This window comes from Vombatus ursinus, unplaced genomic scaffold (assembly GCF_900497805.2).
Source record: "Vombatus ursinus unplaced genomic scaffold, bare-nosed wombat genome assembly UNPS02014818.1, whole genome shotgun sequence".
In the NCBI taxonomy this organism is placed as follows: domain Eukaryota; kingdom Metazoa; phylum Chordata; class Mammalia; order Diprotodontia; family Vombatidae; genus Vombatus; species Vombatus ursinus.
The window spans coordinates 3,663,795-3,678,505 of NW_020954596.1; the positions used below are offsets into that span (position 1 = coordinate 3,663,795).

The 14,711-nt window shown below is 42.2% G+C and overlaps 1 protein-coding gene and 1 long non-coding RNA gene across 2 annotated transcripts in view; one reads left to right on the forward strand and one right to left on the reverse strand.

Moving 5' to 3' along the window:
- Positions 1-14,605, reverse strand: part of M1AP (meiosis 1 associated protein) — a 121,731-nt gene extending 107,126 nt beyond the window's left edge. The window contains exons 1-2 of the mRNA XM_027836219.1: positions 13,805-14,605; positions 8,255-8,686 (exon numbers count right to left, since the gene is read on the reverse strand). The gene's annotated coding sequence lies outside the window, so the exon portion shown is untranslated. The remainder of the gene's footprint in view (positions 1-8,254; positions 8,687-13,804) is intronic.
- LOC114023536 lies at positions 1,704-7,830 on the forward strand. The gene is made up of 3 exons (XR_003566814.1): positions 1,704-2,254; positions 4,701-4,766; positions 7,590-7,830. It is a non-coding gene; the product is annotated as an uncharacterized LOC114023536 (long non-coding RNA).
- Positions 14,606-14,711: the final 106 nt, after the last annotated feature.

The window sequence follows — 14,711 nt, forward strand, 5'->3', positions numbered from 1 at the left end:
GTGATGACTTCATTCCGAGCCTTCTACTGCACTCTGGGGGAGCTCAAGCTATATTTATGCAACAATACAGGGATGAGCTGTGAAATGTTTAACAACTGGACTCCCTGGCTGGAAAAATGTGTGAACACATGTTTTTAAGCTTAATCTGCATTATTAATACTTTCTTAAGTCTAGACAATTAACAAAACAATAAATCAAGCCCTGATTTGTAGCAGATGCTGATTTCTAAGGTGTAAATGCTCATGCTGAATAATCAGCTTGGTTAGTTAGAGCTAGCTCCAGCAATTTCCTGATAGACATTAAATAGAAAGACAAGATCACCACCAATGTACTTGTAGACTGCCAGGCCTGAATCTATGCTTACTCCAACACAATTTCTCTTTCAGGACTCAATGCAGGTGGAAAATGGACAAAAGGAAACCTCACCAGACACTCTCTTGTGATCTGAAATGGGGCACTCACCAACAGTGTGGGCATAATCATTCTAAGGACAACAAATGTGAGCAAGCTCAGGATTTTTATAAAGCAATGTAATCAAGGACAGTGGAAAAGGCCAGTTTGGCAGGCAACAGTCAGAGCTGGCACATAAATTAGGACGGACTGTGTGGCAGAAAGAGCACTGGACACTGAATCAGAAGACCTGGATTTGATTCTCAGCTCTGATACTATGTGACTTGGGGCAGGTCCCAACCTTTCAGTGCCCTAGATTCATCTGTAAAATGGGAATAGTACTACCTATTCCTCACGCAAAGGTTGTTCCGTGGAGATTGCTTTGTAAACCTTAAAAGAGCTCTATGAAACTGAGCTATTTTTATTATACTCTCTTTCATACACAGGCATTCCACATAAGTATTCTGCATCATAAACAAATAAAAAATTCAAAAATGTTTCCGGTCTTCTCAGCACTGTGTTTCAGGATATATGTTCTCACACTTTGTGAAAGCTGCCTTCTCTACTAATTCCTGGTCTATATTTCTAGGCATACTCTTCCCTGTAGCCTGTTCCATTTCCAAAAACCCAGCAGCTCTTACATCGTACTAGGGAACAGGATCTAGCCATCAAGAAGGGAGCTGTTTGTTCTCCTGATGTAAAATCTGGAGAGAAGGGAGTTGACAGATGATGAAGGATTTTTCAATTCCAGACTGTGCAGTTTAGCTAAGCTGTTAATGCTCTTCATTTGGTCCTTTAAAAAAGCATCAAGGTGGCACAGTGGATGGAGAGCACTGGGCCTGGAGTCAGGAAGACCTGAGTTCAAGTTTAGCTTCAGATAGTTATTCACTGTGGGACTCTGGCAAGTAACTTAACCTGTCTGCATCAGTTTCCTCTACTATAAAATGGGAATAATATAGCAATTACCTCCCAGGGTTGTTTTGAGGATCAAATGAGATCTTTGTAAAGCACTTAACATAGTGCCTGGCATACAGCAGGTACTTAATAAGTGCTTGTTTTCTTCCATCCACCCTTATCATGCAAAATCTCAGAAGGCTCACAATTTCAAATGTTCCAAAGGACAAGGGAAATTCTCATTAGTAGGTCATGGCAAAAGACTTGTATGAAAGAAACAGCATAAAAGACACTATCAAGGACGTCAATTAGCCACAAGGATCAGCCAAGAGAATTACCCAAAACGGGACAAAGGATTGCTCAAGTAAGTAAGGAGGACACGGAACATTTTGCAACGACGTGTGATATTTGCCATGTTTACTTTTCCTTGACCACCAAGTATTGCACAAAATTCAAGTTGGTCTACGTCACAGAGGAGAAAGTGAAAGGGCAAGAGGAACAGAACTCCACCCTTTGGTTATCAAGGAAGTGCTCCTTGAAGAACAAAACAAAGCAGAGCGGAATTCTACCCTTGGAGGCTGAAGGACAAGAGAATGTGCAAAAGAAGGAAGGGGAGAAGGGCCACGGAACATCTGGAATGAAAAGTAAGAGGCACGCGGTGTTTCTTGGGCATCGAGGAACGATGATGTCAGCAGTCATCCAGTAAGGGTCGGAGGAAGGAGAGGTGACTAGAGATCACTGACGACTGCCTGCTGAGGGGCCATGACGTAGCCCCACGTCAGTCTGGCACAAACAGCCTCAAGTTCTGCTGTCTTCTTGGGGAACTGATCTGGGAAGTGACAGCTAACTTCTGAGACTTGCCAAGCCTGATGACCAACTATCCACTTCTGGCGATTCACGTGGGGACAAAGGATAACACCGGAAAGGTTGTGAAGTCCTGGGCAAAAAAATGAGGATTTTTACAGGACTGGTAGTATTTTCTTCATTACTAATGACTTAAGGCAGGGTGTTCACAAGAGAAAGGCAGACCGAGGAACTGAAGAGTTAGCTATCATAATATTGTCTGAGAATGGGATTTAGATCTCTGGTCCGCAGCTAAAAATACAGGAATGACAGGCACTTGGCCAGGAATGGAGTGTACCTAACAAGGGCTGGTAAGACTATATTTTTCCTGGAGCTTACAAATATAACCAAGAGTGCTTGAAACTGAAAACAGAAAGGGAGGGAGAAAATTGTCCACATAGATCTGCCAAACCAGGTGCTAAACAGAGTTGTAGGTACAACCTAAGAAACAGAATAGTAGAAGAAAGGCTTAGTAATTCATTAAAGATAACATCCAAGAAATGAGCCAACAATAAAATCCACGGCTTCATATGTCTATATAGAAATGCACAAAGTATAAGTAATAATTGGAAGAATTATTCTACCAACAAAGATCCTACCGTAAGGAGACAAGTTTGACATTGTGGGTTTTACTGACAATGGATTATGACTCATGACTGAAATATGATCTGAAAGGGCGTAACTTATTCAAAAAGGACTGAACATAGGCAGAATAGCACTGTAGATTATGGAGATATACTCATGTAAGGGAATTCAGGAACCTGAGGAGGGAGGGGGAACATCGTGAAGAAGATGTGGGTGATAATCAATGGAGGACTTTTCTACAGACTGCTTGGACAGAAAGAGGAATCAGATGAAGAAACCAAGAAACTTATCACAAACTCAGCACGAAAGCATAATATTATAATGATGGAGGACCCGAAGCACCTAGAATTCTTCAGGGGGTCTCTCTCTATCAAAAGCAGAGCAGCTGACAAACTGGTGACCTACTTCTTTCAAAAGGTGGAAGAAGCAACAAAGGGAACTGGTAGTCTAGACCTAATTCTGATCAACAAGGAGAAACTAGTAGTTGAAGTAGAAATCATAGGTATCTTGAAGGATAGTGACCATTCAATAATGGAGTTTATGATAGATAAAAGCCAGGACAATAAGATTTTCAGAGAACAAATTTCAAAGGATTAAGAAAATTTGTAGCTAAGACTCAACAGTTGTTGACAAGCTAGAACAGTGGTTTGTATTAAATAAGATGAAATATAATGGATCAATGTAAAGTTCCACACAGGTTCAATCAAATGGGGAAGTTGTGGCTAGACAACAATTTCTGTGAAAAAGATGTGGGGGTTTTAGTGCAAGCTCAATATGAGACAGCAGTAAAAAAAAAAACAAAACCTCGATGTTTTCCTAGGCTGCAGGCAGAGACAGATTGTCTTTTCACTTCACACACAGCTCCATAAATCTACATAGGTATTTCTAACTTTATGAATTAGCTACCTTGTAACAAAACACCTTTCTTATACAGATGCTATATTACTTGCTTCTGATATATTTTAAATGTGTATTATTTATTAAATGTTTACCTATGTAGGACTAGGCACTGTATTAAAATGTTCTCATCCTTTCCAAAAGAACAATTCATCCCTTTCTTTTTTTTAGGCAGCTGGGGTTAATTGACTTGCCCAAGGTCAATTTCATCCCTTTCTTATCCCTGATCTTAAATCTAAATTTAAGATCACTGATATTAAATGTTCCTGAACAGTCTAATCTTAATCTTCTATTTCCTAAACTACTACTTAAAATCTGTCTCCTTGTGCTTGATAGTTGACAAATCTGTCTTTTACATCATCCCATAAGAAAGGTGTTTGCTAGTAGTGGTATTCCTGTCCTGGGTTTGTATATTTTGTTAAGACTATCTTTTAAAGATTCTGAATGACAGGGCAGAGATTAAATTTTATATCAGATGAAATAATTCTCATATAATGATGCCCTGATTAATTAATTCTCCACGATTAACACTAATTTTTCACAAAATTTGTCTGGGCGTTAAGGGTACAGGGGTGAGCTGTGGTTCCCTTGGCTCCAGGTCACCATTTCAGGTTCAGGCCTCTCCAGGATATGCCAAAGCTCAGGCCTGACTGATGCAAAGGCAGTCCTCCCTGGACCCAGAGGGTTTAGTAATAGCTATGAACGGGAGAGATGCTGCCTGAGCCGTGGCCATATGCAGCCTCTGTGTCATTAGGTAGGAGACTGTCTTGAGAGAGGGGACAAAGATATACTGGGGTATGCTAAGGGGTGATTCACATTCCACGGAAGGCATTTCTGTGCCTCTTACATTATGTCAGTGTGTGATAACAAATTGTACTTACTGGCAAAATGTGCCCTCTTTGTTAATAGGGGCATTGCCAATACAGTACCAAGAACAGGGTCACACTCACAAGTTCTCAATAAATGCTGTGGAATAGACATGCTAATAGCTTACACTTACAAAGCTCTTTAAAGTTTACAATACCTTACATACACTATCTTATTTCTGTGACACAGATATTGCAAATATTATCATCTTCCCTTTTTTACAGAGGAAAACAGAGCCTCGGTTTCCCTAAGTGACCAGCTCACGGCCAAACAGCTAGGGAGTGGCAGAGGTACGTATGACTTACACTCAGGTCTCCTAACTCTTACTACTGGATCACAGTTCCTCACTAGTGCCTCGCATTAAGCTTACATACTTCACTGGTCGTTGTTAGGTTCATGCCTACAAATACAACTTTCAGGCTCTTCAAATGCACCACTGTTCCCCAGCTGTTAGGGTAAAAATTGGCAAAGGACCTCTGTCCATCTGGCAGAGATTTCCCTCCAAGTAGTCCAGTGTTTAGAAAATAGAGTGGACAAATGACCAGCACTTCAGTTGCTATTCCCAATAAGTAAACAGCAAGGGAGAGGTATTCAGTTTAGAACACAGTGGAGCATTTCAAATGAGACACTCCCCATAGCAAACACTAACAACACTACAGTTTAAAACAAAAGGCAAATGACAGTGATAAGCCAGCAACACTAAGAGTTAATTGTGAATAATAAACTCCTAACAATGAATCCAATGTATTTACCAGGAAAACACATGCCATTAATGCCTTATCCCTCACGTGCACTCTCAGTAACTGTGTGGGGTCAGCTCCCACACGGCGACCTGTGGAATGCTGGGGCCAGGGCTGTGGCACAGACAGACATACAGTGGATAACAAAACTATGGGCCCAAGGGACATTCCCCTCCTCCCCCACCTTCTTTGACATTGGTAGATCTCTCTGAGCTTTGGTGTAATGCTTATTTTTAAGGTCACATTAAATAGAGATAAAAAACAACTTTCTTGTTGTTTCTTCAAGCATGATCCATGAGATGATGCAAAACATGCCCCACTTCTGCTCTTATGTTATCCACACGAGCTGCCCGTATGTGTTTACTTGCTTTCACTTGCAAGCCTTTAACCAAGTCCTAAGCCTCCTGCGCCAGCAGAAAACAGATTTAGAGGATTCCTGGGCTGAAACAGGTTTACCACAGATTGAACGAGCTCTTCTTGTTCCTGGGGTCTGCATCTGTTCTCCTTGGGGTATCAATTTTTCCTTTCTTGATGCCCTGTCTAGAACATTAGCCCCAGACTAAAGGTGGAAGAAACCTTAGAGATTATCTAGTCCCACTTCCTCATTTTAGAGCTAAGCAAACAGAAACAAAGTGAAATAACCTGCTTGAGGTCTAGCTCACCCTTCCTGTGAACCTGGGCTTCTCATCTGTCTGATGATTTCTGACTCATTACTTCACTCTGACCTTTGATCCATCCGAAGTTAAGAAATTCTGGCTACCTGCCCGGTTGGTGACCCAGGACCTGGCCTAAATCCTTATCATGTACATCTCCCCGGCTCTACTGGACCATGATTCCTGCTTTGTTTCTCAGCTAAAATGATTTTGTTTACCTGGGAGGAGGGGGAAATCTTTGCATCAAATAACTCTGATAATAGAATTATATGTAAAGAATTAACACAAATAAAGAGGCATTCTCTAAAAGATAAGAAGTTGAAGGCTCTGAACAATTCTCATAAGGGGTGCAAATTATTAATAACCATATAAAATAATTCCCTAAATAATAAGATAAGAGAAATGCAATTCAAAATAACTCTAAGGTTTCACCTCACTCTCAGAAAATTGGCAAAGATGACAAAAAGACAGAAATAATGTTGGAAGGGCTGCAGGAAGATAGGCACACTAATATACTGTTGTCAGGGCTATTAATTGGTTCAATCATTCTAGGATAAAAATTGAAATTATGCAAAAAAGTGACTAAACTGTTTAATCACATCTTTTGACACAAAAATCCAGTTCCTAGGCATATGGCCTGAGGAGGTCTAAGACAAAAAGGTTATATGTATGGATATGTATACATATGTGTATATGTAGATACGTGTATATGTGTGTATCGCTTTTTTTGCAGTAGGAAAAAAAAAACCAGGAAACAAAATGTGCGCCCATCAATTAGTTTCATCCTTTGAGAAGAGGGCTGAAACAGATGAACTTTCAGGTCCCCTCCAATTCCATTAGTTTTTCACATGCTGAGTCTGAGGTGCCAGAAATAAGGAACTCAAGTTCAGTGAAAGAATGCTGGGAGAAATATAGATTTAAGAATCAACTATCTTTGAAAACAGAATCCCCTGGGAATTGATGAGACAGTCAAGGCATAAATGAAGGAATAGGATTAAATAATATTTAAGGGTCCTTCCAACTCTGAAATGAGGGACTGAAGGTTAAGGGAGAGGTCAGAATGGGAGATTTGGGAGTCATCTGGATAAGGAGGATCACAATCCATAGGAGCCAATGAAATCATTAAAAGAATGAGGGAAAGAGAACAAGTGAGGGAAGAAGGGAGACAGAGACAGGGAAGGGGAGAGAGGGGGAGGGAGAGGGAAAGGGGGGAGAGGAGGAGAAGGAAAGATGGAGGGAGGGGAGGAGGGAGGGAGGGAGAGGGAGAGAAGAGACAGACAAACATACAGAGAGAGAGAGAAAGAATTGAGTGTAAGGAAAGGAAGGAGGGAGACAGAGACAGGGAAGGGAGAAGAGGGGAGAAAGACAGACAGAAGAGAGGGAAAGAGGGAGAGAAAGGGAGAGAGAGGTAAAGAGGGAGAGAGGTAAGGGAGGGTAAAGATCCAGGGCAGATAACTAGGGGTAGAAAATGACAGGTAAGAAGCTGTTTTTCTCTTTGCTTGTGGTATATCAGGAAATGACTGTTTGGCAGAAACAAAAATCACTGATAAAACTTAAGAAGTAGTTACACAAAGGGTGAGGGAGGATAGGAATTGAGCAGCAAAAAAAAAAAAAAAGTCATTGAGCCATCTTTTGAAAACAACAACAATAGCTAGTATTTATAGAGCAATGAGTGTCACGACAGCTCAGTCAAGTGGTCACGACCATCCTCACCTTACAGATGAAGAAAGTGAGACAGAGAGAGGTTAGTGAGTAGCCCAGCTCCGAAGCCCTGTCTCCAGCTGAGGCATCCACTGCACCTCCTGGCTAGTCTTTTACAAACGCTGAGAAGTGAACAGAAGGCCGGCCGGGAAGGAGCACAGACAAGCAGGACAGCTTTGAAAGTGACAAGCCGACCTTGCTGCATCCTTAGAAAAGAAAAGACAGCCGCACAAGGCGCAGCTCTGCAATGTCAAGCACAATCCTCTTTTTCTTCTTTTTTCTCCTGTTCTACCAGGGATACAGAAGAGCCATTTTTATCTGATGCTTGTTAAATTAAAAATGAAAATAAATATATCTTTTAAAAATTACAGCAGTGAGAGCGTTAGAAGGTGCATTGGAAGGCAGCAGGGTCATAGGATGTTAGAATCAGGGCTGGAATGGGCCTTAGTGGTCATCGAATCCAATGCCCTCATTTGACAGAGGAAGAAACTGAGGCCTTGAGGAACTCGGACCCGAAACTCCAGCCTCCCCACCCCCACCCTCAATAAGTGGGATTCTAACTAGAGGCCTAAGGCTCCATATCCGGCCCCTGGGCGGAGTGGAAAGGTGAGTGGGATGGACTTGAAGGGGAAGGATTGTCCCACTCTCTTTGCCCTCCCCCCTCCCCAGCCTCCTCCTCCTTACCTGAGGTAGGACCCGCACCCGCCCAGCTGAGGGAGCCGCTGGCCAGAGCGAGGCAGGCCACGTGACAGCCTCCGTCCCGCCTCCAGGGGGCGCTAGGGCGGCTCCAACAAACCCCCGGGGAGTGGGGACAGGGGAGACTCATTCTCAGGCTGAGAATGAGCAGCTTCTCTTCGGGGCTTCTTCTGGTCGGTGAAGCCCAGATGATTCTGTTCACTGTCCCTGCTTGACCACCACAAGGCTCTGTTGGGGATCTTGCGTTAAACAAGAGCCGCTTCCTGGGCAGTTCCTCCCCCACCTTGGGAAAGTGGAACATTCCATCAAACCCCCGCACCCAGGAGGGCTCTAGTCTTTAACTCGTCGTGCCCTTCTTTGCATCAATCTGTCAATCAACTAGCCTTTATTAAGCATTCGCTATGTGGGCCGGGCTTTCTGCTAGGGATATAAATAGGAAAGTGAGTCAGTGCCTTGCCTTCAAGGAGCTTACATTCTATAAATGTTATTTTATAATTTAACATATTAATGTAACATTACAAATGTTTTATACAGTATTGTAATATGTTCATAGGGAAGTAAACACAGGATGGGTGCAAAATAAATACAGAGTAATGGGGGTGGGGAAGGGTATTAGCAACTGGATGAAAGGAGGTGGTGCTTGAACTCAGCTGGGAAGTGAACTAGGACTTCCAAGTGTTTGAGATGATGAAGGATGTCATTTTAGGCACCGAAGATAGCCTATTCAAGGGCATAGAGGCAGAAGGTGGGATGCCCTTTACAGGGAACAGCAAGTAGGCCAGTATGTAGCCGTAACCTGGAGTGCTTTGGGAAAATAATGAGTAATTTTGTTGTTCAGTCGTGTCTGACTCTTCATGACCCTATTTGGAATTTTCTTGGCAAAGTCACTGGAGTGTTTTGCCATTTTCTTCTCCAGCTCAATGTACAGATGAGGAACTGAGGCAAACTGGGTAAAGTGACTTGCCCAGGGTCACATAGCTATCAAGTGTCTGAGGCTGGATTTGAACTCAGGAAGATAAATCTTGACTTAAGGCCTGGCACTCTACCCAAGCTGGGTTAATAGGTAATTAGCCCAGAAAATAGCCTGCAGACTAATTATGAAAGGCTTTAAATGCCAATCTCTTCATGGACATTGGAGGTCATCAGTCCAACCCAAAGTGAGCAGGAATCCCTTCTATGGCAGAATTTGCTTACATTTATGTAGCACTTAAATGCTTATAGAACACTTTACACATAGTGTCTGGCAAATAGAGGGCACTTAATAAATGCATGTTGCTTCATTGATCCTCACCCCAGACCTTTAAACTACAAGTTATTATTACTCCCATTTTACCTGTAGGTAGGTCAATTGAGTTGATTAACTAGCCTACTTAAAGTAACTAACTCTAGCTTTGATATATTTATCAAATGAAAACGCCTCTATTCAATAAGTTGATCTGTCAATCAAAGACATTAGACTAATGTGAGCCCAGTGAAGTCCAGTGGGTAAGTATGTGAAAAAGCAAGTTAGCTTTGAAACCAGACATTTGAGCATTTGGCTGCTTAAAGGAAGAGAACAATTTCAGCCAAGCCACTGAGAGGGAATTACTTTGGGGGGTGAAGGTGGAGAAAGGCCTCTGTCTCTTTCCCCCCTCCATGAGATTTCAGAGGTTCAGAGGATTTAGACTTCGTGATGGTATTCTAACATCATCCCTGGGAAAGTCTCAGTTGGTGGAAATATTTGCATTGGGAAATGAGGGCAAACTAGGAAACACAGCTTCAAGACTCTATGAGGAATCCAGAAAAGCAACAACACCACTGTATCTATGGGGAACCACGTGAGGACACAACGAAGCAGACAAGAGGAACTCTAGTTACACCTCTTGCTACTTGTGTTCTAAGCCGGGGCCCACTTTCTCCTGGACTCTATATGTACTTATGAGAAAGTGAATCACAGACTTTTGGAGGGATGTTTTATACCAACCATTCTTATTCTATCACTGTAGTAAATTCCCTTTACTAAAAGCTAATAAGTCTGACTGATTAATTGATATCCACTGAAAAATCAATGAGTGAAGCACCTCAGTGTGGGGTGGGGGAAGATGAGCTATAGTATTAGAATAATATCCTTCCTTTCAGTTCCTCAGGGCTCCCTAGAATCCTCAGAGGAGAAGTATTAGCTGCACTCGGAGGATACAGCCCAGATCAGGTGCCAAACACAGATGAGGAAACCAAGGCTCAGAGAGGTTAAAGGACTTATTTGGGGTCATACAGCTATGATGTATGTAGGTACATATATACATATATATGTGTATAGATAGTAAATATGAGAGATGGACTTCAAACCCAGGACTTCCTGACTTTAGTTTTAACATACTGTGCATTGTATTACACTTCTCATCCCTTACCACACAGAAAGAAACTAACTCTAGTTGTGATACCTTTATTAGGTAAGAACACCTCTTGGTAAGTGAATAAAACAGCAATCTAGCTCTGACACATCCTTGACTCTGGGCACTTTACCTCTCCTTGCTCTGGGCAACTCATCTCTAAGACTATAGGTTGTAGAGGTGCTCATTCTCATCAGTAGAACGAATTTTCTAGTTTGGAAGTTCCCTATATCAGTGAGATCATGGGTCCTCTTCTCTATCCCTACTTAATTCTTTGAAAAGTTTTCTTTCTCCCTTTTCTACAAATCCCCTCTACTGCTTCTCATTCTGCCTTCAAAGGCCAAGCAGAGAAAGTGTAATTTCTCTTTCTCAAGGCAGCCCTTCAAATACTTGAAGAAAGCTATTATGTTTCTTCTGTTTTCTCCTTTCTAGGCTATACATCCCCAGTTCCTTCAACCAAACCTTGCCTGGCTCTATCTCCAGCCTTCTCACCATGCTGGTTGCCACCCTCTGGATGCACTCCAGTTTGTCAGGATCCTGCCTAAAACATAGTACTCTGAACTGAATACAATATTCCAGATGGTGTCTAACCAGGTCAGATGACAATGGGACAATCACCTCCCTTGTTCTGGACAGTATGCTTCTATTAATGCAACCTAAAACCTTATTAACTTTTTTGGCTGTCATGTCACATTGCTGACTCAGTCCCAACTTGCAAATGATAAAACCATCCAGATATATTTTTTTTTAAAAAATGTTATTGATAGCTTTTATTTTTATATCACTGGCATCTCCCTTCTATTACCAACCCAGAGTGCCACCCCCTTATAAGAAAGAATAAAAAAGAGAAAAAAAATAGTTCAGCAAAACTAATCAACACATTGAAAAAGTCTGACATTGCATGCAGTGTTGCATAACCACAGACCCTCACCTCTGCAAAGAAGTGGGGGGGCACTAGGGGAGATTTTCTCTTACCTTTTCTTTGGGGCCAAGCTTGATCACTATAATTTCACAACATTACTGTTGTTTTATTGTTATTTCCATTTATATAATTGTAGTCATTGTTTCTTTGGTTCTGTTTGCTTTACTTTGCATCAGTTCACATAAATTTCCTATGCTTCTCTTTATTCCTCATATTTCTCATTTCTTACTCCTCTGTAATCTTCCATAACATTCAGGAGCGCAACTTGTTTAGCCATGGTCATCTACTTTGTTCCCAGTTCTTTGCTACTACAAAACATGCTGCAATTGTTATGTTGGTATACATGGAATCTTTCTTTTATTAGACTGGACTCTCCAGGTTTCTTTTCAACATCTTCCTCCTCCTCATCTTGCCACTCTGGAACAATCTCCACCTGAGACCTGCTCAATTGAACTGTGGTTGCCTGCTTGGACCACTATTTCAGAAGGAACCCAAACTATGATCCACTTCATTCACAATTCTGTTCTTTGGAATTCTTCTACTCCTCTTCCTTACCAGCCACCTTGTCCTTGCTTGGGAAACCTTCTTCCTTTTCTCCTTTACCCTCACTGTAGCTCCCTTTATGCTCTGTCTCCTCCTCCCCCATTAGAATGTAAGCCTCTTGAGAGTAACAGAGTAAGGACTGTGTTGCATGCTTGTATTCGTATCCCTAGCATAGGACCTGACACACAGTAAATGCTTAATCAATGTTCATTTGCTCTGTCTGTCTATCATCTATCTATCTATCTATCTATCATCTCTCTCTTTCTCAGTGACCTCCTTGCAGTATATTCCTAGTAGTGGGATATCTGGGGCAAAGGATATGGACATATTAGTCACTTTCTTTGCATAATTCCAATTTGCTTTCCAGAATGGCTGGACCAATTCACAGCTCCACCAACAGTATATTTACTGCCTATTATCTTTCATCTTATTACTTATGGGGAGTTTCTTAGGCAACTGTTTAAAGCTGTAAGTTTCAAAGTATTTGTCAATCTGCATTGGTGGAGGGAGGTTCCCCACTGGGAGTTTCCTCTGATGATCACAGGACTGGTCCAAAAAGAAACAAACCAAACAAACTTCCTTCTTATGAAATTTTTCACAGTATTTTCACCTGTCAAGATTTTCTGGATTCTGCATTTGACATTCCAGCTTTTTATCATCAGCAAATCTGATTTTTAAAAATAGGATTTTGTGCTCTTCCTGATTGTTGATTAAAATGTTGAACAGAAGAGTCAGAGACAAATCCTTGCAGTGCTCCACTACAGACTTGGTCTTTTACCAGTCTGGCTCTTTAATTCTTGCCCCCTCTGAGTCCCCCTTCTCTTAAAGCCTCTATACTAGCTCCAGGACTCCCTCTGGGCAAATTAAGTACTCGTGGAGCTCTGCCCTCGCTTTCCATGTATTCACCATCCACTTTCTTGCTTTCTACCCCTTACCACCACTATGACAGAGTCCAAATACTGTGTCCCCCAGTAGCCTGTCTTGTCTCTGGGCCTCTAACCCTGCTGAGCTCAGCTGAATTTTCCTTCTTTGTCCCACCAGGTAAGTGTATGAGTCCTATATTCTTTTTTTAAATTTAATTTAATTTTATAGATGCGAACTGTGAAATATTACAGACTGGCTGGACTTATGTATAGGGTTTGAAATAAGTGGAAATATTTGGCCTGGAGAAGAGAAGACTTGGAGGAGATGTGATAGTTATCTTCAAATACAGGAAGGACTGGAATGTGGAAGAGAGATTATATTTGTTTGGCTTGGCCCCAGAGGGCCAGAGTAGGAGCCAAGAGTAGATGTTGCAGAGAGCTAGATTAAGGGTTGTTCAAAAATGGAACGGACTGCCTTAGGAGATCATGGTGTCTTCCTCAGTGGAGATCTACAACTAGAGGCTTGTTGGTGTTATTGTAGGGGAGATTGCTATTTAGGTGTTGGTAGACTAAAAGTCCTCTGAAGTTCCTTCTAGTTTTTAATTTCTGCCATGCTGTGCTCCCTTTGTCAGGCAGTCAACAAGTATTTATTAAGCACCTGCAAAGTGCCATATGCTATACTAAACAATGGAGATACAAAGAAAGGCAACCAAACCAAAATGAAACTCTACTTTCTAATGGAGGAGACAACATGTAAACAACTATGTACAAACAGAATATATACAGAATAAATTGGAGATAACAGTGGGAAGGCACTAGTATTAAGGAGTTCTAGTAGTACCTGTTTCCCTTGGTTCTTGATGGAGGAAAGATGGTCTGGGGTTGGTATTCCTGACTTCTGAACCCCACTTCTGCTCCCAAGCTTCCTCTCAGAGTGAAAATAAAGAACAAAATTAAGAAACACATGTCTTGGTTTAAAAAGTATAGGATGAGGATAGGAAAGGGACCTATAATTTCATAAGTATAGGGAACTCCAGAATCAAGAAACTCCCTCTATCACCTTCTCTACAACTTAAAGTTTTAGAAAGCTGCTTAGAGCACAGAAGTATATTGCAATCAGTCAATCAACAATTAAGCACTTGTATATGCGGGACACAGCCTATGAGCTGAGGATAAAAAGACACAAATGAAATAGCCCCTGCCCTCCAGGAGCCGATGATCCACAAAGGGAAACGCATATGCACACACACACACATTGCATATCTATAGCCATGTCTGTATCTCTATAGCTTATTTTACTCCCATCTTCCTCTAATGCTATACCATGAAGACCATGAGACTCCACAAGCCTGACTTCAGGAACCCTCCTCTCTGGCTCCCTCCCTCTCTCCCGCCGCGCCCCTTGCCAGCGATCAGAGTGGAAACTGGTCCCCTCCCCTCCTCTCTCCTAGCCTGGGTCCAGCCCTGCAGTCAGAATTCCAGTAGATTGTCTTGAAAAGCCCAGGGATTGTCTTTGTGAAAGCCCAGGCCGGTCTCCGTTATCTCCGCAGAGTCTAGCTCTCTTGCCTAGACCGGTGGGTAGCCCGGGCTCCTTCCCGGAACACTCCCGGAGCTAGTCCATCCCGGCCTCCACTTGGGCTGTTCCCAGCTTCTACCTGGCCTCAGTCCCCGCCCACATGGTGCCCCGCCTTCCTCCGCCAGGCCTCAATTGGCTGGCTCAGGGAAGGCGGCTCGCTATTGGCCATATT